The sequence below is a fragment of the Hemicordylus capensis genome, chromosome 6, assembly GCF_027244095.1.
Source record: "Hemicordylus capensis ecotype Gifberg chromosome 6, rHemCap1.1.pri, whole genome shotgun sequence".
NCBI classification, from domain to species: Eukaryota; Metazoa; Chordata; class Lepidosauria; order Squamata; family Cordylidae; genus Hemicordylus; species Hemicordylus capensis.
Window position 1 is genome coordinate 67,199,383 of NC_069662.1, and position 26,101 is coordinate 67,225,483.

At 45.1% G+C, this 26,101-nt stretch overlaps 1 protein-coding gene and 1 long non-coding RNA gene across 13 annotated transcripts in view; one reads left to right on the forward strand and one right to left on the reverse strand.

Annotated features, from left to right (window-relative positions):
* Positions 1-26,101, forward strand: part of FHOD3 (formin homology 2 domain containing 3) — a 663,149-nt gene that overhangs the window by 6,269 nt on the left and 630,779 nt on the right. The gene's annotated exons all lie outside the window — the stretch shown is intronic.
* On the reverse strand, positions 1,629-20,976 carry LOC128329016 (uncharacterized). 2 transcript variants are annotated; one of them, XR_008309502.1, is made up of 4 exons: positions 20,748-20,976; positions 13,817-13,859; positions 2,493-2,593; positions 1,629-1,983 (listed from the first exon to the last, which is right to left on the reverse strand). It is a non-coding gene; the product is annotated as an uncharacterized LOC128329016 (long non-coding RNA). The 2 variants fall into 2 exon arrangements; XR_008309503.1 differs by lacking the exon at positions 13,817-13,859.

Consider the following 26,101-nt stretch of genomic DNA (forward strand, 5'->3'; position numbering starts at 1 on the left):
TCATGGGATAGCATTCTGATGATACACCCATGTGGGCTAGCCATGGAAGGAGCCATACATGGCAATGGGGAGATGTCCCATCATGTCAACACAACAGATCACACAAACACACACATACAACTTGCCTGACACAAGGATGCCTTCTTTGGCATGAACTGTTGTGGCATAGGCAGCAAGTGGCTGGCAAGGCCAAATCACTGGGGATTTAAATCTCCTTATACTGCAAGTAAGCACCATTTTGAACATGTAACACAAAGGGAGAAAAGATAGCTTCCTTGGGAGGAGAAAAGCATGTGCAACAAAAACTTAGGCCTTACCAGGCCAATGTTGACTTTTGAGGATACCATGGACAGCTAGGAAAACAAACAAATGAATCATAGAACAAATCAATCTAGAATTTTCACTTGAGGCACAAATGACCAGGCTCATATTCTAGACACATTATGCGAAGACCCAGCTCCCTTGAGAAGTCAATAATGTTGGGAAATGTTGAAGGAAAGAGAAGACAACAACCAGCAGCAAGGTGGATGGACTCGATTACAAGTCCAATGAAAGCACCACTGAGAGACCTTAAAGACCAATTTGAAGACAGATCATCCTGGAGATAATCTAGCTATGTGGTCGCTAACAGGGCACTTAATCTATCAATCAATCAATCTGCCAGAAAGTATCTTTTTTTTTTGTCAGGAGAGGAACAAGCCCAAAGGAGAGCCTGCATGCTCTCAATAAGATGATAATGCTGGGAATTTTCTATACAAAGATCCAGGATGGAAAACAAACCAATGAGGTTTGAGCTCAACTCTAGTTTTTAATAAAACTCCAGCCAAACTTGGCTTTTGTGTGACTGGCCATTTCAGAAGCAAAAGAAGAAGAGTAGGCACATCTTTAACTCACACCGCCCAGTCCATAGAGTACCACACTACCAATCTGCCACAGGTGAAAGATTGGGGCATTTGTCATCTCACAGCTGTGCCCCCTCTCCCTTGACCTAATCATATACACCAGGAACACAGAGGCTCAGATCAAGCCTCATCACAGCAGCTAGTGTTCCCTATAATGGGGAATCCCATTGCATTTGGGGATGCTGGGAGTTGTAGATAACAACATCAGATACTCTCTGTTACATGGAATACTGATCACAGCATAGGTCATTTAGACTATACAGATACTGATTGTGATTTCTACTGGGAAGAGCTAGGAGGAGCCTTCACCAACAGCCATCCCTGAAGGACTGCAGTGTTTCAGCTAACTGGAGGGCCGATCATCTGGCTTTCACATCACATGGGTTGCCTTTTGCTTCAACCACACACCTGACCATACATTCCCAATGCTCAACTGAGCATCATGTAGCCGTTATCAACCCTTCATCCATTCACTTCATTTCATTTGTTCATTCATTTATTTATGGCAGCAGTCAACCCAGCTGCTTGTGAGCATGGAGTAGTCTATTCTCCCTGTGTTCCCCAAGGGATCATGGCGTTTGTGGGTAAGAGAGTGGAGAATTCCTAGGCTCTGGGAGCTGAGGGTTCCTACCCTTTCTCCCCCTTCAGAGTTCCATCCTGAGGCCAGATGAGGTGAGAAACAAATTGTGGAAGGGGCTGTCCATCTGTCAAGTAACAACAACTGTGACCAGGAGATGAAGGCTTTATTTAATTGGAGACTGTAAAAGATGGAATGGCATCTGAAAGAAAGACACATATTTGGAGTTGCCAGCCATCCCATCCCATTCCAAAAGGGTAATGCCTTTGAAAGTTGCATGACAGACAGCAGAGTAGTAGGTGTTGGTTCGGTCTAGCTGCACTGGTTGCACAAATGTTTGTCAAGGAGCTTGCAGAGCTACAGTGACTATGTGGTGCAACTAGGCTGTCATCCCAGAAGAGAAACATCTAGATTCATACTAGTCATTGCTGCTGGGCAATGGTGGGTCTGGATGGCATAGGGCACATTGAAGTTCTCCTCCTTGGCATGTGTTGGGGGAGCTGCCTGTGGACAACACAGAAAGACACTGAGAGAGTAACAAACAAGAGGCAGCAGTAGCACATGGTCTCTGGACCTGGATGCATTGATTAGTGTGTGTGAGCATTCTCTAACCCCAGAATTGCACACGTGCAGTGCCTTGCTTGTTCTAGCCGCAGCTGCCTGCTCCCTATTGCAGGAAAGAGACAGTTACTCAGGAAATACCCTGTGGGTGAGGAGTTGCAGTGGAAGTTTGTGTGGCCAGGCTGCTATGCTGAAAAACAAAAGACTCATGAGTGTTTGGCCAACAGTAGCAATGGTTGGAGTGAAGTGACTGGTATTCACCAAGAGAGAGCATATTTACTCTGTGACAACTGCTTGGGAGACACTGCTATTAGCTGTTGAGGGAGGAATGGTTAAGCACCATAGTTTAGCTAGGAGGCAGTGACAATACTGAAGGGCAGGGAAAGGGACACGAGAGACATTTGCAGCATTCTTATGTTGACACATAATATTCCTCCTGCCCAATTCCTTACCTGTGAATGGTGAATTATCCTTTCATCCTCTGTTGTGGTGGTATATTCAGCTAAGGTGTTTGTGTGTGGAGGCCTCCTGAGGCAGATCACCTATAAGAATTCTGAGACAACAAGTGTTTACAGATTACTGTTTGTATGTTCAGACTTCAGGAGGCTGTTTGTGCAAAATGCCTTTCTTCATACTTCCCCTTCATTGGAGTTCAGCCCTATGTACATGACATGAGACCAGAGAGATTCATGCCACATGCCCTATTACCTGAGTTATCATCTTCCTGTCATGGGTTTACTATACATTGGGAAAGAAGTACGGTGGTTGGCTACATTATGGCGGAGTGGACAAGGTGAGTGATTCAGAGGAATTACAGGAAGCAGAGAAGTATGAATGGTTTTTTGCTTTGTTTCAAAAGGATGCTTTTTTTTACTTTCTCTACTTCCAAAGTGTGTCATTATCAGAATATATCTAGAGGTGGTATAGGATATGGAATGTGTCCTTCTCACTCCCACTCATGGCACACATCCCCCTGCCATTTTGAGGTACTGATGTTCTGCTAGTGTATAGCTAGGTTTTCATAATTAAAAGGGGGCTTGTGACAGATCCTATGCTACTCAAACTGTTTTTTAAAAAAAGTGTATGATTGTGCCCTAAGTCTATAAATGACTACGTGTCATGATAGTTATATACTACCTCCTCTTACCACTCTTACTGGGACTCTTACCTTTGGTATCTTCCTTTACCAAAATAAAAGAGTAATTATTCAAAGCAATAACAAGCAAGAGATTGATAGAGAATAACATTTTGTGAGAAACAGTACTGTGTAACTTTGGACTGAAAAAAAACTTATTTATTTATTTAGAACATTTTATTCCACCTTTCCATTATAAATATAATGCACATGGCAACTCACATTTGTAGAACACAATACTGCAAAATCAAAACGAAACAGTAAGATGGTACATAAAGGTAGTAAAACCACTTTAAAACATATTGGTTACCTGGAGTCAGTTTGTACAAAATGCTCCCTTTTTGTGTTAAGTGCCTGATCTCCATAGTTTCCCATCACCAGTTCACCTTTGTGTTTGCAATATGAGGCCAGGGATACAGTCTCATGCCATCTGAGTTGTCTTCTCCCTGAAAGGGGCTTATAAGATGGTGCAGATATGCTGTGAATTTCTTCAGAGGTAATCTGCATCCTATACTCCATTATGGTGGAGTGAGTGAAGTAGGACGATGAGGTGAGGGGAAATGTGTTTGATGCTATGTTTGTTGATCAGTTTGTTTCAATTGATGCTTTTTGACTTTGAAGTTGTTGTAAAGTTCTACCATTGTCAGAGGCATGTTTGGAGTCTGAAGAGGATATAGGATTTGGTGTATAAGGCAAATCTTCTCTGCTCTTTCCTTAAGATGTCCACATCTCTACCCACTTTTGCGGGCCCCACAAACTAGAGTTTCACCAATGGTGCAGATAGATCAGTGTAGTGTTCTACTGGCATAGTGGCAAAGTTGATATCTCAAGTTCCAATGGCAGAAGGGACTTTGTGCAGGTCTTATGCCAGTCAAACCAACTTCTTGAGAAAATGCCTTAATCCAGTTCAGGTACAGCCTTGTATTTAACCCAGTGACTGAAGCAGTGTGACTGAAGATCCTTGCATGCCCAGAACAGCTATTTTTGTGCATGCCAGCCTGCAAAGGATTTTAGGGGGGAAAGAGTAAATGCTTTTCCCTGCATGGATTGGCATGCATACATGGATTGATGCTGCGGTGTGTAGCTAAATTGAGCTATATGTATGGATACGAGTGAAGATTTGCAGAGATCAAACATGATTTCACATGCAAATATATCTGTTGCCAGTGTGACCTCCATTGACCTGTATAGTGCAGACCGGGATTGCAGCCTTTTGTCCCTTTCTTCATGGGCATGAAGATCCTATACTAACTAGGGGCTTTTTGCTCCGTTTCCTCTCTGTGAGTTACTATTTTTTCCCCACTGAATACTGTGCAATACATACAAGCTGTCACTGGACAGCTTGTATACGCTGTATACACTACATACACTGTCACTGGACTCTACACTGTTGTGTTTTACAGTGAATGTATTTTTGTTGGTTGCAATCAGTGTTGCTTACTGATAAGCAGGAAGATCAAAGTTTCAGACTGCAGGCCTGTATTTGTATTTGTATTTAAATCTCAAATTTTCAGTCTCTCACCATTCCCTCTTATCATTTCAGCCTTCCCCAGCAATTTGAGATTTCTTTCTTTGACCTGGTAGAATTTCATGGTTGTTCACACGCTCGTATGCACACACACGCACTCATTGCCAGATGGTGTGGCGTGTATTGTAGTGTTGTTTCCTGTCTTGTGTCCCTCACTGTAAACGTACTTACTGAGGATTCAAAGGCATTTACAGATAATGAAGAGCATCGTAGCCTAAAAGCTTGGTCTCAATTTCAGTAATCCTGAGTCTCCATATGTATAGCAAGTGGTGGAGGCAAATGCATGGCAAATGTGTACAAAATGAAGCATTGGTTACTCACCGTGAAGGCTTCTTCTGGTTGCTGTTGTCAAGGCATCTCATGAAGATGGGTTATCCCTGTCACGTGCTCCTAGGCAGGACTATGCAAATTAGTTTAGAAAGGCAGTCCTATATAGCTCTGACGGGGATAACCCCGCCCCAGTTCTTCTAGGCCGAGTGAACCAGTAGTACGAGAAAGTTATGCAGAGAATAATACAAGAGAGAAGAAACACATATACATGTCCCTACGCCCTGCAAGGAACAGATGTGTGTGGGAGCGTATAACCTGGTCCCAGGAGGGTTCTTCCCCTAGAGAGGAAAGCGAGCCACAAGGGTGGGCTGAGATGCCTTGACAGCAGCAACCAGAAGAAGCCTTCACGGTGAGTAACCAATGCTTCATTCTCGGTTGGTGCTGTCAAGGCATCTCATGAAGATGGGACTTACCAAAGCAAACTTCCCAAGTCAGGGAGGGATAACGCTGCTCATTCCTGGGGAAGAACCCTCTGGAGTGCTCTCCTACCGAATGCCGCTTGGGCAGCGGCGTATGTGTCCACTTTATAATGTTTTATAAAGGTGGATGGACTCTTCCATACCGCTGCCTTACAAATCTCCTGTACTGAAGCGTTAGTGGAGAAGGCGGCCGAGGCGGCTGCCGACCTGGTGGAGTGTGCCCAAATATTGGCCGGAGGAGGGACCTTTTGTGTCTCATAAGCTAAGGTAATGCATGCTCTAATCCATTTAGCAATAGTTCTTGCTGATACCGCCTCTCCCATAGAGGTGGGCAGGTAAGAGACAAACATAGATTCGGTCTTACGAAAACTGGCCGTGCGTTTTATGTAGCATCTCAAGCATCTACGTAAATCCAGCTTGTGCCACAGTTTCTCTCTGGGGTGCTTTGGATGCGGGCAGAATGAAGGAAGAAAGATGTCTTGTGATGCATGGAAAAGAGATATCACCTTTGGTTGGAAAAAGGGGTCCGGAATCAGCCTGACCGAGTCCTCAGAGAAGACGCAGAACGACTTGTGGACTGAGAGCGCTCTCAGCTCGGAAACTCTTCTAGCAGAGGTGAGTGCCACCAAGAAGGCCAACTTCTGAAACAAGAGGCGTAGTGGTATGGTACGGATCGGTTCGAAAGGAGGGCCTTGTAATGCTTGAAGCACCAAATTCAGATCCCATGAGGGGAAACGATGTATCACTGGGGGAGACAATAGGGTGGCCCCCCTGAGAAACCTTTTTAGGAGAGAATGATACTGTGAGTTAGCCTTCCCCTTCAACATTGGCAATAATGCGGCAGCTTGCCTCTTGAGGGTGTTGGGCTTCAGTCCTTTATCAAGCCCATCCTGGAGGAATTGTAGGAGATGTAGTGGAGTCGCCTCGTCACTAGGGAGTTTTTTCCTGTGGAGCCAACGCAGAAACATCCTCCATGTATACTGGTAGATTCGATTAGTGGAATTTTTCCTAGAAGCCAGGATGGTTTCAGTCACTTTGGGGGGAAGTCCCTGCGCTCGCAATCGGATCCGCTCAGTCTCCAGGCGGCTAGTTGAAACCAGCCCGGATTGGGATGGTGAACTGGCCCCTGGAGAAGAAGGTCTGGTCTCGCGGGGAGGTGCCAAGGCTGGTCTATTGCCATGCCTACGAGGTCCGTGAACCAGTGACGTCTGGGCCAGAACGGGGCCACCATGACGACCTCTGCTCTCAGATTCCGTATCCTGTGGAGTACTCTGGTCAGAAGTGGTATCAGGGGGAAGGCGTACAGGAGACCCTGAGGCCATCTGCAAGACAGGGCATCCGTTCCCCATGCTGCACGACAGTGGAACCTGGTGATGAATATCTCTGTCTTTGCGTTGAGGGGAGTGGCGAACAAGTCTGCTTGTGGCCGCCCCCACTTGTATGCCAACTGATCGAACACTTCCGTGTTGAGGGACCACTCCCCCGGGAGGAGGTACTCCCTGCTCAACCAATCCGCTACTGAGTTCAGATCTCCCTTGACATGGTGAGCTGTGATGGAATTGAGGTGCTTCTCGGCCCAAGATAGGAGGAGGACTGATTCCTGGAACAGAGAACGCGATCGAGTTCCTCCCTGTCTGTTTACGTGTGCCTTGGCTGTGGTGTTGTCCGTTTTCACTAAGACATCTTTCCCCTCGACCAGGGGTTGGAAATGTAAGAGGGCCAGACGGATAGCTCTCAGCTCGAGCCAGTTTATAGAATGGGATCTTTCTAGGCTCTCCCATCGTCCTTGGACTGAGTGTTGTAGGCAGTGTGCCCCCCAGCCTTTGTTGCTTGCGTCTGTTGTGATAATGAGTTTCGGAAGTTCGAGGAAGCACTTGCCTGTTTGGAGATTCCGAGACCTGGTCCACCAGGTCAGGGACATTTTCACCTGCGGAGGCGGAATGACTAGGATGTTGCGCCTCGTGGTTATGCACGCTTGGAATTTCAGGAGGTACCATTGGAGGACCCGAAGGTGTAGCCTTGCCCACGGGACCGCTTCCAGCGTTGACACCATTAGTCCCAGGAGTCGAGCCAAGGACAGTAGAGGCGACTTCAGCCTCTCCAGGACGTCCCTTGTTTCTGATGTAAGCACCTGGGCTCTGTCTTCCGGGAGGAAGACCTTGCACGATAGAGTGTCGATTATTACCCCGAGGTGGCGAATTCTCTGCGTCGGGGAGAGGTGACTCTTTTCTATGTTGATTAGAAAACCGTGTTGATTCAGTGTTGTCATGGTCCTTTCCAGATCCCTTACTGCTGAATCCCAGGACTCCGATTTTAGGAGTAGATCGTCGAGGTACCCCACTATGTGTACCCCCTGAATACGAAGGAGAGCGAGGACCGGGGCGAGGATCTTGGTGAACGTCCTGGGTGCAGAGGCGAGGCCGAAGGGGAGGGCCTTGAATTGATAGTCCAGCCCTGCGTATTTGAAGCGGAGTAGCGGCCTGCTGTCGGGATGTATGGGAATGTGTAGATAGGCCTCCCGTAAATCTATTGATGACAGAAAGTCTCCTTGCTGCAGAGATTCTAAAATGGAGCGGAGGGACTCCATGCAAAACTTGCGTGTTCTGACGGAGTTCAAATATTTTAGGTCTAGAACCGCTCTGCGGGACCCGTCCTTTTTGGGTACCGTAAACAGGATGGAGTAGACTCCCCTCCCCTCCTGCCCCCTGGGAACAAGCTCTATGGCTCCGATGTCTCGCAGGTGTAGGATAGCCATGGACATTTCCGCGTGCTTTGAAGCGGAGTGAGAGCGGGGAGTAGGGAGAAATCGTGGACGAGGGGAGGAGCCCAGCTCGATCCTGTAACCGAAACGAATGACCTCTAGAGCCCATGCATCCGATATATCGCGTAGCCATGTTGGGAGGAAGTAGGATAGGCGACCCCCCAGGCTGAGGAAGTCTGTGTCAGAACTGATTCTTTGCCTGAGGTTTCCCCTGGCTGCCGGGGTTGCGGAAGTTGGGGTTCCTGCTGGTGAATCGCTGGCGGGGCCAGGAGGATCTGGAGCCGCGCAAGTCTCTGTCTCTGCCCCTAAAGGCGGGGCGAAAGGAACGAAAAGGCTGTTGGTAGCTTCTTCTGAAAGCTGGTTTATCGGGCTTCCTGGGGGCCGACGGCATGGTTTTCTTTTTATCTTTCGATTCGACTAGTATGTTCTCTAGGGCTGAATCGCCGAAGAGCTTAGACCCCTCGTAAGGCAGAGCACATAGGTTGTTCTTGGATACGGAGTCTGCTTGCCACGCCTTCAGCCAGAGATGCCTTCTACCGACCACTGAAGCCGCCGAGGATCTTGCCGAGTAACGTATAGTGTCGAGGGAAGTATCGGCGATGAGTGCCTGTGCTCGCTGTAGTTTCAACAGCTGCTGTCTTAGGCGAGTAGATTCCGGTGGAGTCTCGTCGATGAGGTCGTTGATCCACAGAAGACTGGCCCTGGCCGTCATGGAGGCCACTGCGGCTGATCGTGTAGCCAGTGAGGCGTTGTCGTGGACCCGTCGTAACGAGAACTCCGCCTTCTTATCCGATGGTTCTTTGAGGACCCCTTCCCCATCTCTCGGTACCAGGGATCCGCTGCTTAGTTGTGAAATAGGAGCATCTGTGGTCGGCGTTTGGAGGAGTGTGGTAGGTTCTTGTTGGAATGTGTAGAATCTAGTGGAAGAGTTGGAAGCTTTTTTCGGGACACTCGGGGCCGCCCATTCTGACTTGATAACTTCTGAAAAATAGGTGGGCATGGGTAAGGGAAGCTCTTGAGGCTGTGGCTTGGGAAAGACCAGATCGCCCTTGGAATTTTGGCCTGGTTCAGGCGTGGGCTTAGCCTGTAGACCAATGGTAGTTAACACTTTGGTCATGAGGGGGTTAAAATCTTCCGGGGAGAAAAGGCGTTGGGAAGATTGTGCTTGCTCGATCTCCTCTGCCCCTGACCAGTCTCCCTCATCTCTCTCTAGTCCCTGGTCACCCTCGCAGGCCATATCAGCTCCCCTGATATCAGCTGTGGTGTCTTCCGCCTCCTCCTCCAGAAGGGGGGGTGGAATATGTGGAGCTTTATTTCCTACTGGGCGGATGTCATTTGCCGTGGGGTCCCCAGATTCTTGCCCAGATCCCTCAGATGAGTGTACTGAGGTAATGGTCCTAGCAGTCTTTTTATGCTTTTTATGCCTCTTTGTATGTTTCCTTCTGCGCTTGGACCTCCTAGGGGAGGGGGAGGAGGAAGAGGAGGAGGATTCCTCATCAGAAGAGGAAGATGATTTTGTGGGCCTCTTAGAGCGTTTACGCTTGTTATACTCCCTCAGCAGACCCAGGGACTCTTTCATTGTCGATTTAAACCAATTTTGCCATTCCGTGGGCATTTGGGAAGGCATAGGCAGATTAGCTACCGATTCCGATGGGGGGAACCCTCCCGCCCCTCCGATCGGGGCACTCTCGCTGTAATACTAGCTGAGGATGTAGAAGGAGCAGCCGAAGCCGTTCCCGCCATTTCTGGTGCAGCGCCATCTAGTGGCTGTAGAGCGTCGCTAGTGGAGGCGGCCATTTTAGGTAGAGAGCACAAGGCCCGGATCTCTGCTTGTGTGTGTGGGGGGGTTGGGGATCGGTCTAACCCTTCCCGCCCTGATGGCCTCGTTTAATGCGCCGAACGTAGGCTCAACTAGATTAAAGTCGCCTGCGAGGGCCGCACTACGTGTAAAGCGCCTCGGGCGATTTAAGCTCTCTCCGGCCTCCGTTCTTCCTGAGGACTCGCCTCCCGAAGGGGCGATCGAACGCAGGAACGCTCCCACTGCCTGCCCGGACAGAACAGAGTCAGCCGGGGCCAGGGCAGGGAGGACAATTGTGCACTGAACTGTGGCGATTGGGCTGGGTTGGGGTGCTGGATCGCCAAGTTTTCTAGTGTGCCCTGGGAAACGCTCAGACGGACGCCCAGCGGGCACTAGCACATGCAATACCCTCCTCCTACTTTCTGAGCCCCTGGAGGGATCTCCCATAAAAATCTAATTGACAAAGGAGAGGGGGGAGGAGGGGAAGGGGCTAACCGGGGGGGGGCAACAAACCAAGGTTGGAGTGAAAGGCGCTGAAAAGTACTGACGGGGCTTTTTTTTTTTTTTTTTTAATATATATCTGGAGAGAGAAGTACACGAAACAATAGGAACCACGGGGAAAAAGTAAGGAGCAGAAGCAATACAGGCCTGAACTGGACGAGCCGAGGAACACAGCCTGCCAGGAGCAACAGGACTAGAAGAACTGGGGCGGGGTTATCCCCGTCAGAGCTATATAGGACTGCCTTTCTAAACTAATTTGCATAGTCCTGCCTAGGAGCACGTGACAGGGATAACCCATCTTCATGAGATGCCTTGACAGCACCAACCGAGAATCTACCCAAATCAGTCTGTATGTTTCACTAACCCTGATGAAATAGTTATTCATTTCCCCCTTCCCATGCTACATCTGTTGTCTTTGGCAAGGTGGAGGTGAAGCTCAAATTGGTGCCTGATGGACAATTTATTAGTAAAAGTGTACATTTCTGAGAAATTCTAATCAGTCCGCTGCTCCTGCAGAGGGCAGATGGAGCAATCAGACTCCACCAGATGAAGATCTGTCCATGGCAAGGGAGTTATCTCAAACTCTTCCTCCTCCAGATCATTTATTCCCTGGTCGGCAAAACCCAGATCCAGAGTATGTCCTGCCATATGTGTAGGGCTCGCTACCAGCTGAGATAGGCCCATGGTTGCCATGGAGGCCATGAAATCCTGAGCTGCACCTTATAGGGGGGCTGCAACATGCACACTGAAATCCCCCAAGATAATAAGTTTGGGGGAACCCAAGGCCAACTCTGAGACCACCCCTGCCAGCTCAGGTAGGGAGACTGAAGTGCAGTAAGATGGTTGGTACACCAGCAGAATCCCCAGCCTATCATCTTATTTGTTTATTATTTTTCTGTGTAAACCGCCCTGAGAAATTCTAATCAGTTTTTGGAGGGGTGGTATAGAAAAGGAATGAATGAATAAATAAATATCTTGGAGGACCACCCTCAAGGACAAGCACTTGAAATCCTGAGGGCCATCTGGAAACCAAGCGGATCCATAAGAGAGCCAGCGTGGTGTAGTGGTTAGAATGCTGGACTAGGACCGTGGAGACCTGAGTTCAAATCCCCATTCAGCCATGGTACTAGCTGGGTGACTCTGGGCCAGTCATTTCTCTCTCAGCCTAACCTACTTCACAGGGTTGTTGTGAAAGAGAAACTTAAGTATGTAGTACACCTTTTGTGATCCATGATCCAAGCTTTGGGCTTTATAGGAGTGCTGCCTGTGACTTCAGGTTGCTAGAAGCCCAGCAGAGGAGAAGGAGAGTCCATCCACTTCCCACCCAGTGCTGCCTAGGGTGAGAGACCAGGTAGGTGCTGTGGGCTCCTCCTGCTGTTGCCTGCCTGCTTCTGCTTCCTCTGTGGGGCTGATGCCTCTGGGTAACATCTGTGGGAAGGGTGTGCAGGTTTGGGACCAGCTCCTGGGTGACTCAGCAGTTCCTTAGGTCACCTGTTCAGCTTTGGGCTTTATATGAGCACTGCCTGTGGCGGGGTCTCCACCAAAGGGGCAACACCAAAGGGGGTCGCCCCTTTGGGGCAGCCACTTCAGAGGATAATGAGGGTAAGGGCCAGGCTGTTTGGCTCAAGATCCATTGTGGGTGTGTAAAGGAGGGCCGGTATTATAATTGGGCTTCTCTTTGAAATCTTGAATGAGTTGAGTTTCAATGTGTCTGGGTCTGTCTGGAGATGGGGAGACAGGAGGTGTGTATCCACTGATTATGGGGCAGCTATTCCAGTGGTGGTGGGGAGTAGAAGGAGTAATGTTGACAGGTCAGCAGGGGAAGGGAAATCAGAAACTTAATTGCTCTCTCCCCTTCTGGCTGTCCTGCCAGCTCTTTGACTCTTTGGTCTCATCGGTTGGAATTATTCCTAAATTTGGCAAACTCTCACACAGCAACAGTATACCACTTCTTGATACCAGCAGCCAAAGAAAGATGGATTGCCTGCTCAATCTCTAACTCCCAAGGCTCCAGAGGTCTTCTGGAAAGATGTAAGGATCTGCCCTGGCTGAAGGTGCTAGGTTTCAAAAGTGGTCCACCTGCATTCAAGATAAGGCACCAGCAATACTATTATCCAAACCAGGAACATGTCTGGCTGTAAACAAAATAATGTTACGTAAATGATTTGGAGTGAAACACCTAACCAGGCATATAACCTGAGGGTTTCGTGAAGTCCCTGTATTAATTACATGAACAGTAGCCTGGTTATCGCACCAGAATTGTATCATATGGTCCATAAACTGAAGAGCCCAGATGTGGGCAGCCACCACTATATGAAAAATTTCCAAATATGTCATATCGCACATAATGTCCTTCTTGATCCAAGGTTGAGGGCCATTTTGTGGAACACCAATGATTTCGAAAATAGATGCAAAATCCCTGACTGCTGGCAGCATCAGAGTGCACCTGGAGCTCCGCCTCCAACAATATTTTAGACTACCAAAGGAAAATATCATTAACCCCAGAAAGAAACTTCAGCCAGACCACAGCATCCTCTATCCCAATTTTATCCTAATGTGGGGCCCCTTTAAGGGGCTTCCTTAAAGAGGCCCCAAACCCACCCTTCTTTAGCCATAGTACTATACTCCATAGTACTCCATTTAATGGTAGAAATGGTAGAAATAATAATGGTAGAAATAATAATAATGGAATAAAGTAATAATATTAGATAAATAAATAGATAAAAAGGTGTGGGTGTTCATGTGTGTGTGTGTGTGTGTATATATATATATATACACACACACACACGAACACCCACACCTTTTTATCTATTTATTTATCTAATATTATTACTTTATTCTATTATTATTATTTCTACCATTAAATTAACCCAAAATATTTTTTGTTATTCGTGTGTGTGTTTCTGTGTGTATATATAAATAAATAAATTCGGGTTCTTATTCTTTAACCAAGGAAAGGCTCTTACTCACTCCAATTTATCAATTCATTTACATACTCTAATTCATTATTTTATTTATTTGATTGAATGATTTCTATCGCGCCCTTCCCAAAATGGCTCAGGGTAGTTTATTATTCATTTACTTACTCTAAATCATCCATTCCTACATTTAGAATTACTGTTAAGAAAAGCAAGAAAAAGATAAATGATACGCTCAAACCAGATGGGCCCAGAAGAGACTGTCCCAGTCTCTGCTTAGAGGAAACCAAACGGTGGTTTTGGAATGGTAGAAACAGCGTCCTCCTGCAGGCAGCAGCTAAACGCTTGCCTGACTTGCTCTCAGACCTCCCCACAATTGTGCACACCTCAGTTGCTCTTCTTCTTGGCAGCAACCATTCGCTTGTTTGCCTGCATGAAACAGAAGGGGAAAGTGACAGAGTAGGCTGCTTGTGCAAGGGCTTGTGTAATCTGATCGGTTCGTAGGCAACACGTGCTGGGGGACAAAAATGGCAGCCTGCATGTCCATCTCTCGGGCTGGGCCCACAACTCTTCCCCCTGCTCTTGAATTGGGGTGAATGACATCATCACAAACTATGATATTGGGGCGTCCAATGCATTATGTGTCCCTACAGCTGTAGCAAATTTCATTCAAATCAGGCAGTTCACAAGTTATCTCACTTGTGCCTCAAAAGTTTATGCGTCTGCCATCTTGAATTGGGGTGGGTGACATCATCACAAACTATGCTGTTGAGATGTCCCTGTGTGTCCCTACAACTGTACCTGATTTGGTTCATATTGGTCCAGGCGCTGCACAGTTGATACACACACACGGACACATGGAATGCTGGGTGATCTCATAAGCCTACTGTAGAGGGTCAATTCAGATAAACACTCCCCTCATACAATTGAGGGACACCCCAGGAGCGTATTGGGATGTCTTCCAGTAATGTTAGAGTGGGCGCACTCTTGGCACAACCCGATCCTGATTGCATGTTGTGGGCTGGTGTCTCATCTGAATTAGCCAAAAAGGAAGCTCAAGGGGGAGTGGTAGGTTTGTTTCCAGAAGAAGATTGTAAAATTGTAATGGGTGAGAGAGAGAAGGGAGAGCTGCTTAACACCGGAGTCACATCTGTTGTCTTCTGCAAGGAAAATATAGCTGAGCCAGTCAGCAGATACACAAATAAAGAAAGGGAATTGTGCCTCACGATAGGTTAAGAAATCACTTAGCTGCTCATCATAGTCATCATAAATCTCCAGATAAACTACATCTTCAAGTATTGAAGGAGCTTGCAGCTGTGATCTCAGAACTGCTGGCTGACGTGACTAGCGCTGTGGTTGCAGGAGAAGCAAAGCTTCATTAGCAGAAAAAGACTGCATAACTGTACTAAATCAAGGAGCTTTTCAGAACTGTGCTATTGTGCTGAAATCCCCTGCAAAACACATAAAATGTACTGCAGGCTGTACACCTTGTGGTGCAGGTGCCAGGCTTTGTGCAGGTAGCTTTGTGCAGTGTCCTTATGCAAGTGTGTCCTCAGGATGCCAGGCATTGTCTGTAATCTTTGAGAACTACTGGAGAATGTATAAGATGCCAGAAGACTGGAGATGAGCAAATGCTGTCAAGAAGGGGAAAAAAGAAGGAGCTGGGGAACTACAGACCTGTCAGCTTGATGTTGATACCTGTTGTGAAAGAGAAACTCAAGTATGTAGTACACCACTCTGGGCTCCTTGGAGGAAGAGCGGGATATAAATGTAATGTAATAATAATAAAACAGATTATTAACCAGTCTGTCTCTGAGCACATAGATAATAATCTAGTTATTAGTAGCAGCTAGTATGGATTTGTCTAGGAGACTAATCTCATTTCCTTGTTTATAGAGTTACTAGTTTAGTAGATCATAGGAATGATGTGGATGTAGCATATCTTAATATCTGGGGGAGGCTGGGGGCCCAGTGTGGTCCCAGCTTCTTCCTCCAGAGTACTCTGTTGAGGAGCGGGTGAGGGACTGTGGGTGGGGAGGTGGAGTGGGTGTGGTCTATAAGAATAACCTTTCCATTACCAGGATCCCTGTTAGAGTGTCAAACCATATCAAATGTGTGTAATTAAGTCTGGGGACCAGGGGTAGACTGGGTCTTCTGTTGGTGTACTGATCGCCCCGCTGTTGAACAGAGTCCCTAACTGAGCTGATGGACTTGGTCTCGGACTTGGTGTTGGAGTCCCCCAGGCTTGTGGTGCTGGGGGACTTCAATGTACACTCTGGGACCAATTTGTCCAGGGTGGCTCAGGAGTTCATAGTGGCCATGACAACTATGGGCCTATCTCAAGTGGTCTCCGGACCGACACACATTGCTGGTCACACACTTGATTTGGTCTTTCACTTTGATCAGGGTGGTGTTCCATGGGTGGGGAATCCTGTGATTTCCCCATTGTCATGGACAGACCACCATCTGGTTAAGGTTGGACTCACAATCACTTCCCACCTTTTCAGGGGCGAAGGACCTATTAGGATGGTCCACCCAAGAAGGTTGTTGAATCCAATAGGATTTCAAGAAGCCTTGGAGGGAAATTGAATAAATAATAATAATAATTTAGTGTTGGCTCTGCCGGTGATCCTGTTGATGCCCTGGTGGAGAATTGGAACAGCAAACTCACCGGGGCAGTAGACATGATTGCTCCTAAGCGTCCTTTCTGACCCGCTTCAAAATTGGCCCCTTGGTATACAGAAGAACTACAGGGGCTGAAGCGGCAAGGTAGATGACTGGAGTGCAAGTGGAGAAAGACTAGGCTTGAGTCCAACAAATTGCATCATAGAGCTCATTTGAAGACCTGTTCTCAGGCGATACATGCAGCAAAGAAGCGATTCTTTTCTGCCTGTATTGCATCCACAAGTTCACGTCCAGCTGAGTTGTTCAGGGTTGTGAGAGGGCTAGTATGTGCCCCTCCTTCCTTGAATCAGAATCTGGAACCATCGATTACCCACTGTGATGTGTTTAACGATTTCTTTGTGGGGGGAAAATCTCTCGTATTTGGGCCGACTTAGACTCCATCACCACAATTACTTCAGTGTCTGATATGGATGTATCCAGTGACTCCTCTTGTGTGATTAGGTTGGATCAGTTCCAGTTTGTGACTCCTGAAGATGTGGACAAGCTGATTGGAACGGTGTGGCCTACCACCTGTTCTCTTGACCCTTGCCCGACATGGCTTGTATTATCTGGCTGGGGGGTTGTTGTAGAAGACCTGGTAGAGATTATAAATGTGTCTCTGAGGGAAGGTAGGATGCCTCCTTGTCTTAAGGAGGCAATTATTAGACCGCTTCTGAAGAAGCCTACCTTGGATCCCTCAGAGTTGAGCAACTACAGGCCTGTCTCCAACCTTCCATAGCTGGGCAAAGTAATTGAGAGGATGGTGGCCTCCCAGCTCCAGACAGTCTTGGAGGAAACTGATTATCTTGACCCATGTCAAACTGGCTTTCGGGTTGGCTATGGAGTGGAGACTGCCTTAGTCGGCCTGATGGATGATCTCCAGTTGGGAATGGACAGAGGAAGTGTGACTCTGTTGGTCCTTTTGGACCTCTCGGCGGCTTTTGATACTATCGACCATAGTATCGTTCTGGAGTGTCTGAGGGGGTTGGGAGTTGGAGGCACTGCTTTGCGGTGGTTCCGTTCCTACCTCTTGGGCAGGTTCCAGAGAGATTGTTGTTTCTTAAAATCTGAACTTTTGTATGGTGTGCCTCAGGGCTCCATATTGTCTCCAATGTTGTTCAATATCTACATGAAACCGCTGGGAGAGATCATCAGGAGATTTGGTGCAGGGTCCTATCAGTATGCTGATGACACCCACATTTATTTCTCCATGTCATCATGATCAGGAGATGGCATAACCTCTCTAAATGCCTGCCTGGAGTCGGTAATGGGCTGGATGAGGGATAACAAACTAAGACTGAATCCCGATAAGACAGAGGTACTCATTGTGTGTGGTCGGAACTCGAGAGACTATTTTGATCTGCTGTTCTGGATGGGGTCACACTTCCCCAGAAGGAACAGGTATGCAGTCTAGGGATGCTTCTGGATCCAAGCCTCTCCCTGGTCTCCCAGCTTTAGGTGGTGGGCAGAAGTGCCTTCTATCAGCATCGGCTGATATGCCAGCTGTGTCCGTTGCTTGAGATGAATGACCTCAAAACAGTGGTACATCTGCTGGTAACCTCCAGACTGGATTACTGCAATGTGCTCTGTGGGGCTGCCCTTGTATGTAGTCCAGAAACTACAGTTGGTCCAGAATGTGGCAGCCAGGTTGGTCTGTAGGTCATCTTGGAGACACCATATAACTCCTGTATTGAAGGAGCTACACTGGCTGCCAAAATGTTTCCGGGCAAAATACAAGGTGTTGGTTATGACCTATGAAGCCTTAAACAGCTTGGGCCCTGGGTATTTAAGAGAATGTCTTCTTTGTCATGAACCCCACCGCCCACTGAGATCATTTGGAGAGGTCTGTGTGCATTTGCCACCGGCTCATCTGATGGCCACTCAGGGATGGGCCTTCTCCGCTGCTGCCCCGAGGCTTTGGAATACGCTACTTAGTGAAATAAGAGGCTCCCCATCTCTGACAGCTTTTAAAAAGCCTTTAAAGATGCATTTGTTCACCCAGGCTTTTTATTAATATTGTTTTTATGGTTTTAATGCTATTTTAAAATATTGTTTTAAAATTTTTAAATTGTTGTAATGTTTTAAACTTTTTATTTTTGTTATAACTAATATTTTATTTTCTGTTTTTATTTTGTTGTAAACCGCCAAGATATGTAAGTTATGGGCGGTATAGAAATATTATTAAATTATTATTAATAATAATAATTTCAGCAAAGCATTTTACAAAGTCTCCAGTGATATGATTGATATGATAGGTACTAGTCCGTGGATTCACACCTGGTTGTGAACAACATATCCTCCTGGAGGGAGGTATCGAGAGGATATGACTTTGTCCTGGACCCTGTGCTTTTCAACGTTTTCATAAATGTTGAAAAGCACGGGGACTTGGAGGAAGGAGAAGAGGGGCTGCTCGTCAAACTTCAATTATGCAAAGATGGGCGGGGGCATAACTAATACTTAAGAAGTCAGAATCAAGAGTCAGTCTGATTTGGGCAGGCTTGAATATTGGGCCCAAATCAACAAGATAAAGTTCATCTGAGACAAATGTAAAGTTCTGCATTTTGGATAAGAAAAAGCGAATGCACGAATATAGGATGGGAGGGAGGAGACCTGACGGCAGTAGTATATGTGAAGGGGAGGTAGGAGTCTTAGTGGGCAACAAGTTGAACATGAACCCAGCAATGTGATGCAGCTGCTAACAAAGTTAATGAAATCCTAGGCTTTATTATACAGAGGCATCGTGTCCAAGTCATGAAAACTGTTCATTCCACTATTCTGTACTGGAATGACATTGGTAAACTGGAACAGATTCAGAGGAGGGCAGCAAAGATGGTGAGAGGTCTCACAACCAAGTTCTGTGAGCTGAAGGAGTTGGGTACGTTTAACTTGGAGAAGAGAAGGCTAAGGGAAGATATGATAGTCATCTTCAAATATCTGAAGAGCTGTCACATAGAAGAAGAAATGTTCTCTGTTGTGAGCAGAGCTAGAATCAGCGGGTTGAAATTAGAAGGTGGCAGATCTAGGGTAGACATTAGGAAGAATTACTGAACTGTGAGAGCTGTTTGACAGTGAAACAATTATGCAGTGAACAGGAGTGTGATTGCTTCATGAATATGACTTATTCAGATCTGTGTTGGATTATTATAATGCAAGATGTTGGACTAATTGACCCCTGAAGTAAAGTGGAGTTCTGCTTCCTCTCTATAGACTAGAGACACCTCCTCCATAGACTAGAGACACCAGTCAGACACCATTCAGGGAGGTCATGTTTCAGACCCCATGTGATTATGTTATAAAAGCTTTATAAATATAAATGTGTTTAAATATAAATAGCTTTATAAATATAAATACTGTTAAATTTAAAAGCATTTATATTTCTAGCTAGATCATTCATGATTTTACATATAGAAATGATTTAATATTTTAAACAATAATATGGGCCTATAGTAGTAGGCTATGCATACTGAAGGTACAAATCTTTTTACTTGAAAAAGGAGCCCAGTGTGGAGGTTTTCAACAGAGGCCAGATGGTCATTTGTCAGAGATGCTGTAACAGATTCCTGTACTGAATGGGGGCGTTGGACTGGATCACTTGAGTTTCTATGAGAAAAGCATTACTCGCCTATGTTGATAGCACCACTGTATTAATTATGAGGTATTGGTTTCCCCCCAAACATACTGCTTTTAAAACACAACTTTTTGGTGTTTTAAAAGTTATTTTTCTTCATACCATTGCAGTTCGAAAAGATGCAGAGAATGACTTCAGAGAGATATATGTACTTTTCCATGCCCTAAATTTTGTTATAACATTTTTTGGAGTTATATTTTACTGTTCTCTCAGGAAGTTCACTATTCAGCAAGACAGTTTAATCGTGAATACAGGAGAACCTCACTATCCATGAATTCACAATCTGCTGATTCATGTGTCGGCATATCAGAGGGGGGGCAGTGGGAAGGGTTAATCTCATGTATCTGCTCATCAGGAGTGGCCGGAAATGACCTCAGAGATCATTCCCAGCCTCCATTTTGAGTGCAGGAGCCATGTTGTGGCTCCTTTAGTTTTAAAAAAACCAAAGAGCTCTGTGATTTTGCATGGAATTTCGGGGATTCTGGTGCTTGCAATACACTTTACTAACTTATAGAAGAATTATGTCTGTGATTTGAGTCCAGCTACTGAATGCATGAAAGGACTGGTAGTACTGCATGAAGGGACTGGTAAAAAGGAAACTGAAAGGGACAGTCAGGAGGGTCAAATAAAGCATGGAGCTTATTTAAAACCACAATAGTAGAAGCTAAGTTGGAATGTATACCAAGAAGGAGGAAAGGTACCTCCAAGTTCAGGAGGACACCAGCATGGCTAACAAATAGGAAGCTATATAAGGGAAAAGACTTCCTTCAGAAAATGGAAGTCCTGCCCAGATGAGGAGAACAGAAAGGAACATAAACTCTGGCAAAAGAAAAGCAAGGGAACAATAAGGGATGCAAAAAGAGAGTTTGAGAAGTATATAGCTAGATGTGTCAAGCGGAATAACAAAAATTTATTTAAATATATCAGCAGCAGAAAATCTGCCAGGGAAGCAGTTTGACCCTTAGATATTGAGGGTGTAAAAGGGTTTATTTAATCCAAATTTAATTAAAATATGTTTCACTTACCCCAGATGGACCATGTCAAATGCGAGGAGATGCTAGTTAAAAGCCCTGTGTGGAAAAACCTCCCGGACTCTGTCTTCCCCAAGGGGTGGGGTCATAATTCTGACCTCATGCTGTACCTCCAAAACTCAGCATGAAGTCAGGGGCAGACCCTTGGCCTCTGTTTCTCAGTTCCAACTGGCCTTGGGCCGAAATAAACAATACTACTACTACAGTTCCAAGTTCAAGCAGAGGACTGGGGCTGATCTTTGCTTTGTTGTACATCAAAGGCACATTGACTGCCTCAGAAATGTAGAATAGTTGTTAGGATGTGATCTCATCACCCCAAGCCCCAAGGTCAGGAGAAATTGTGGAACTTGTCATGCTAGCCAAAGGGATACTTGCCATGGTGAGCATGGCTAATGGAATTGTGGACCTCTGCACACTGTACCTTTTTCCCTCCATGAAATTTGAATGCCAGTTCAGAAATGTGGGAAAACTTCTGTGGAGACATGTCCTTGTTTTCATATGCACTCCTGTATATGATTGTTTTTAAGTAAGTTCCATTGTTCTCAGTGGCTCTGGAGCCTTTCTTAGGGCCAAATTAGATGTAATAGCAGCGGATCTATTAAGGAGTGAGTGATTTGTGTATTAAGGAGTGAGTGATTTGTGTATAATTGCACAGGGAGAGTGGGGATCTCCATTTTATTCTTTGCCACCTTGTGGGTCAATGTACTTCAAAAGCAGGATATATAAATGTATTAAATACATAAATAAAGTTTTGTGGGCAAGAGGGGCATATGGGTGAGGAGTACAGAACCCTCCTTGCAGTTGTAGATTTCCTCTCTGCAGCCTCTCTCCCCACAAGTATTCCCCCTGCCACCAGTCAAGCACACCAACTCAACTGAAGAACAAAATTTCTGGAGGAAATAAACTGCAGAGAGACCAGCTGGAGGAAGGTGGAGAGTTCTGCACTTCTTGCCCATGTGACTGTTAAAAATGGAACCCCACTCACCCCTTTCTATGTGATTGGGACAGATTCTGTTTAAAGACATTAATCTGCCTTGTTTGATCCTTACACAGTTAACTAACTATCTATTCATATATTTCTGATTGCTAATGGAGTGTGTGGATAGGCACAGAACCTGTGCAAGCTCCCATTGGGAGGAAGGACCATGGCACATGCCCCCAAATGATAATTTTTTGGGGGGGAGCTGGGGTATGCACTCATCAAAGTCCCTGCCTTTCTTGCTCACTCCTCCTGAGGATCATATTATTGCCTGACTCAGGTGCCACACTTACAGTATATTTCTGGGCCCTGTGGTGAGCTGATGGCTTGGAATTGTTGAGTTGGTGTCTGAGAATTGTTTTCTGTTGTATCAGTTGTTTCCTGTTGTATCAAAATGCTTTTTTTGAGCATTTTTTCTTTCTATGTATATGTTCAGTATTTCTACCATTCAGAGCATTCAGCACACAGACACATAAACACTGATTAAAAACTGTATCTGCTATTAAAAAAAATGTTCTTAGATGTCCCAGGATGAAGTGGTGAGGCAAGAGGCATGGATTGAAGAAGAGCTGGGGGAAGGGGGAGGAAGCAGTGGCTTGATATTCTTGTTTGTTTATTTATTTTTATTTAACAAACAAATGGTAAACACAAAGAATTCCAGTGCATTACTGTACAAATTTTGCCAAATCATGCCCATTTTTCTTCATGGTATTCCTGCTTTTATGGCAGAAGCACTTGTAAAAGTGTGTTTTACTGTCAGTTTAAAGATAGGAGCAACTATCATATCTGGGTTTCTGTCCAATATATTCAACTAGTAAGTGAGGCCTGTTGTTTGGGCAAAGTCATTTTGCATAGATTTCACAGATAGAAGACTTAAATATAGGTAATATATATATTTTTAATTAATGTGTTTGCAAAAGGGAAGTAAAAGAACAGTCTGAAATTTGTAGGATTCAACTTCAAATGTTTTTCATTTTATTGAATAATGACTATATACGGTAAATGTGAATCTGAGAAAGATCTGCTTCTTTGGGGCATGATATGGTTTGGGAATTACTGATATGTTGAGTGGTGAACATCTGTTGAGAACAATGACAGTTAAAATCTGCTAGTTATCTTGAGGATTTCTTCTTAAAAATACAAGCAAAATGTTATTTAAACCTCCCCCCCCAGCATATTCTGGTGTAAAATAGTTCATTCAGCTAATTTCAGTGGCAGGATTGTTCATGCCAAATTTAGTATCTGTAGGTTATTAGGAAGTATGACTGCATTTTCTACAAATTATCCAAAATATATAATGGATTGTTTGACTATAACCTACACTCAGTGGCCACCATCCAACTTTGAGTTAAATGTTGTGAATCGAAGTGTCTTCCTTAAAATGAGAATTTTATTGCAAGATAATTTGATTTTGGAATTCAAGTTTGGAATGCAACTGTGTTAAATTGTATTAATTAATAATACAACTGTATTTTTAAATATTAGGCATATTAGATTGAAATGTTAAGGGCCTCCCGCACATGCTGATTCACCCCCAGCCCCATGCCCTCCTAGGGACAGACCTGCCTCTGGCAGCTCCTTAGGAGCCTGCAGCAGGGCAGGTAGCTCAGAACCTGTGATGATTCAGAACATATCAGCCAGTGAAATTAAGATTGAAAGTCCTGCCAACTTCAATAGATGTAAGCCCATGCTGATGTCTCTCCTGCTTAAATCAATGGGACTTAACAGTGCCCTTCTGTGCATGTTTAAGTAAGTCCACTGAGCTAAATGAAGCTTATTCCCAAGTATAGTATAGGATTTCAACCTGGGCTGAATTATGTCTAAAGTCCTTTCCCCCAGCATGGCTTTCTTATATTATTTTATGGCTGCTTTAAATAAATACAAGAAATGTCAAGATATCCAGTCACAGAACTCCTGTGCCTTGTTTAGTTTGGGCTCCTGGATAATCTGACTCCTATCGGAAGAGAAGGAAACCTCTGATACTGCTTAGGCTCAGTTTCCTGGAAGAAGATAGTTTTTTTTCCTGCTCTTGGTGGATTAGATTGGAACAATGAGTGTGGCAAACAGTCGGGTTGGAAGGTAATGGGAGAGTCATTTCCCCAGATATATGGAGATTTAACAGTACTTGATCATCAATATTTTAGCCTACTTTCCAGTAGGCTTATGAGATCATCTGGCATTCTGTGTGTGTGTGTGTGTCCCCCCACCATCAACTTCGCAATGCCTGGACCAATATGAACTAAATCGGGTACAGTTGTAGGGACACATAGGGACACTTCAGTGGCATACTGTGATGATGTCATCCATCCCGATCCAAGATGGTGGACGTGTAAACTTTTGAGGCACAAGTGGGCTAACTTGTGAACCACCTAACTGATTTGAACCGAATTTGCTACAGGTGTAGGGAAACATAGGGATGCCCAAATGGTGTGGTGTGTGATGATGGCATCCACTCCAATTCAAGATGGCGGCTGTGTGAACATCTGAGGCTCAAGCAGGCTGATTTGTGGACTGTCTAACCAATTTAAACCAAATTAGGTACAGTTGCGGTGAGTGACACACAGGGACGCCTCAACAGTGTAGTTGGTGATGATGTCATCTACCCTGATCCAAGATGGCAGATGCGTAAATTTTTGAGATGCAAGTGAGCTAGCTTGTGAACTGCTTAACCGATTTGAATCAAATTAGCTACAGCTCTAGAGATACATAGGGACACCTCAACAGCGAAGATTGTGATGATGTCATCCACCCCAATTCAAGATTATGGACACGTAAATGTCGCAAGTTCACTAACTTGTGGACAGAGGTGCAAGTTCACTAACTTGTGGACAGTCTAACAGATTTGAACCAAATTTTCTACAGCTGAATAGACACAGGGATGGCCCAATAGTGTAGTTTGTGATGATGTCACCTAAGATGGCGGATGCATAAACTTTTGAGGCACAAGTGCACTAACTTGAGGACTGTATAACCGATTTGAACCAAATTTGGAACAGCTGTAGTGAGTGACACACAGGGACCCTAACTTGTGGGCCTCGATTTGCACCAAATTTAGTCCAGATAGATAGATAGAGACAGTGAAAGGAAAGTAGGTTGATTAGTTCTTACTAGAACAACTTGTTTCTATTATGACTGTAGGGTGGGTGTTTGTCTCAGGGCTTCAGAAACATACCCATAGATACTTCTTTGAAAACCTGTTTCAGGCTGACTATGCAAGATCTTGCTGAGATAGTGGTGGAGTCATGCAGAGGAAGGAAAAATGGAGGCTTGAATGCAAAGAACTACTGAAAGCATGGCTTGGATATACCCAATTGTGTAATGGGTTGCTTTTTATTTTTTTAATGGAGTAGCCCTCCATTCCATATCAGAAACTGATTCTAAAAGTCCATTTAATTTCAAAAGTGGTTTTCCATGAGGCATGATGAGACTAGCTCTTTTTGAACACTATTTTGTACAACATTTTGTACACCATCTTGGTGTGAAATGGGCCGTGAAGAGCTCTGCTAAATAATTAGTTTAATCACTTGAACAACAAATCAATATTAAAAGGGAAGGGAATTTTGAAATGAAACATTTATCTTGTAACACTTTTTTCCTGAACTATGAATCATTTACATAAAGTTTTATTTTCCTTACAGTAAGATTGCAGTATATAATTACATATGGTGAACATGTTACAACATGTAATTGCAAAGGCCTATATTCAGTAACCCGGCTGCCTGGTAGCTGTAATCCTAGCCACTCTAAGAATGCTGACTGAATCATGGGATAAAAATAGCCTTTTACTCAGACATGGTGTATGTTACCGCTTGTTCTCTGCTTTGACTAATTGTTAATAACTTTTGTGTATTTAGAAGCTGACAAGTATAATAGATAGCATGCTCTTCTTTGATTGTATTAGTTCACATAGAAAATAAATGATGTGAAGCCTGGGTTGCCCTTAAACCACTGATGTCAGATGAAATGGTGGCTTTAATCTTTGATCTTATCGGCACAGACAAAAAAACACACGCTTGCCCATTGAAGTTATAGGAGTTAAATGCACAATTAATCCCATTTTATCTCTGACTGGCTTTCTAAATAATAATAAAAATCATAGAGCCCTTTCTCATGATTGGTGAGAAAGGGCTCAAGGGAGAGCAGGGAGGAAGGCTATTTGCACTTACCTCCCCACAGTTGATCACCCGTCCACACGATTACTGGCAGCTGCTGGCAGTGTGGAGGGTTGGGATGCTTTGGAATGCTTTGTTCCCCAGAACTTGCATAATGCACCACACAAGTGCATGCTGCATTATGGGAGCCCCACAGTCTCCCAGCCCCAACCGACAATCCTAAGTGCTAAGAGAGCGCTTAAATCTATTTAAGATGG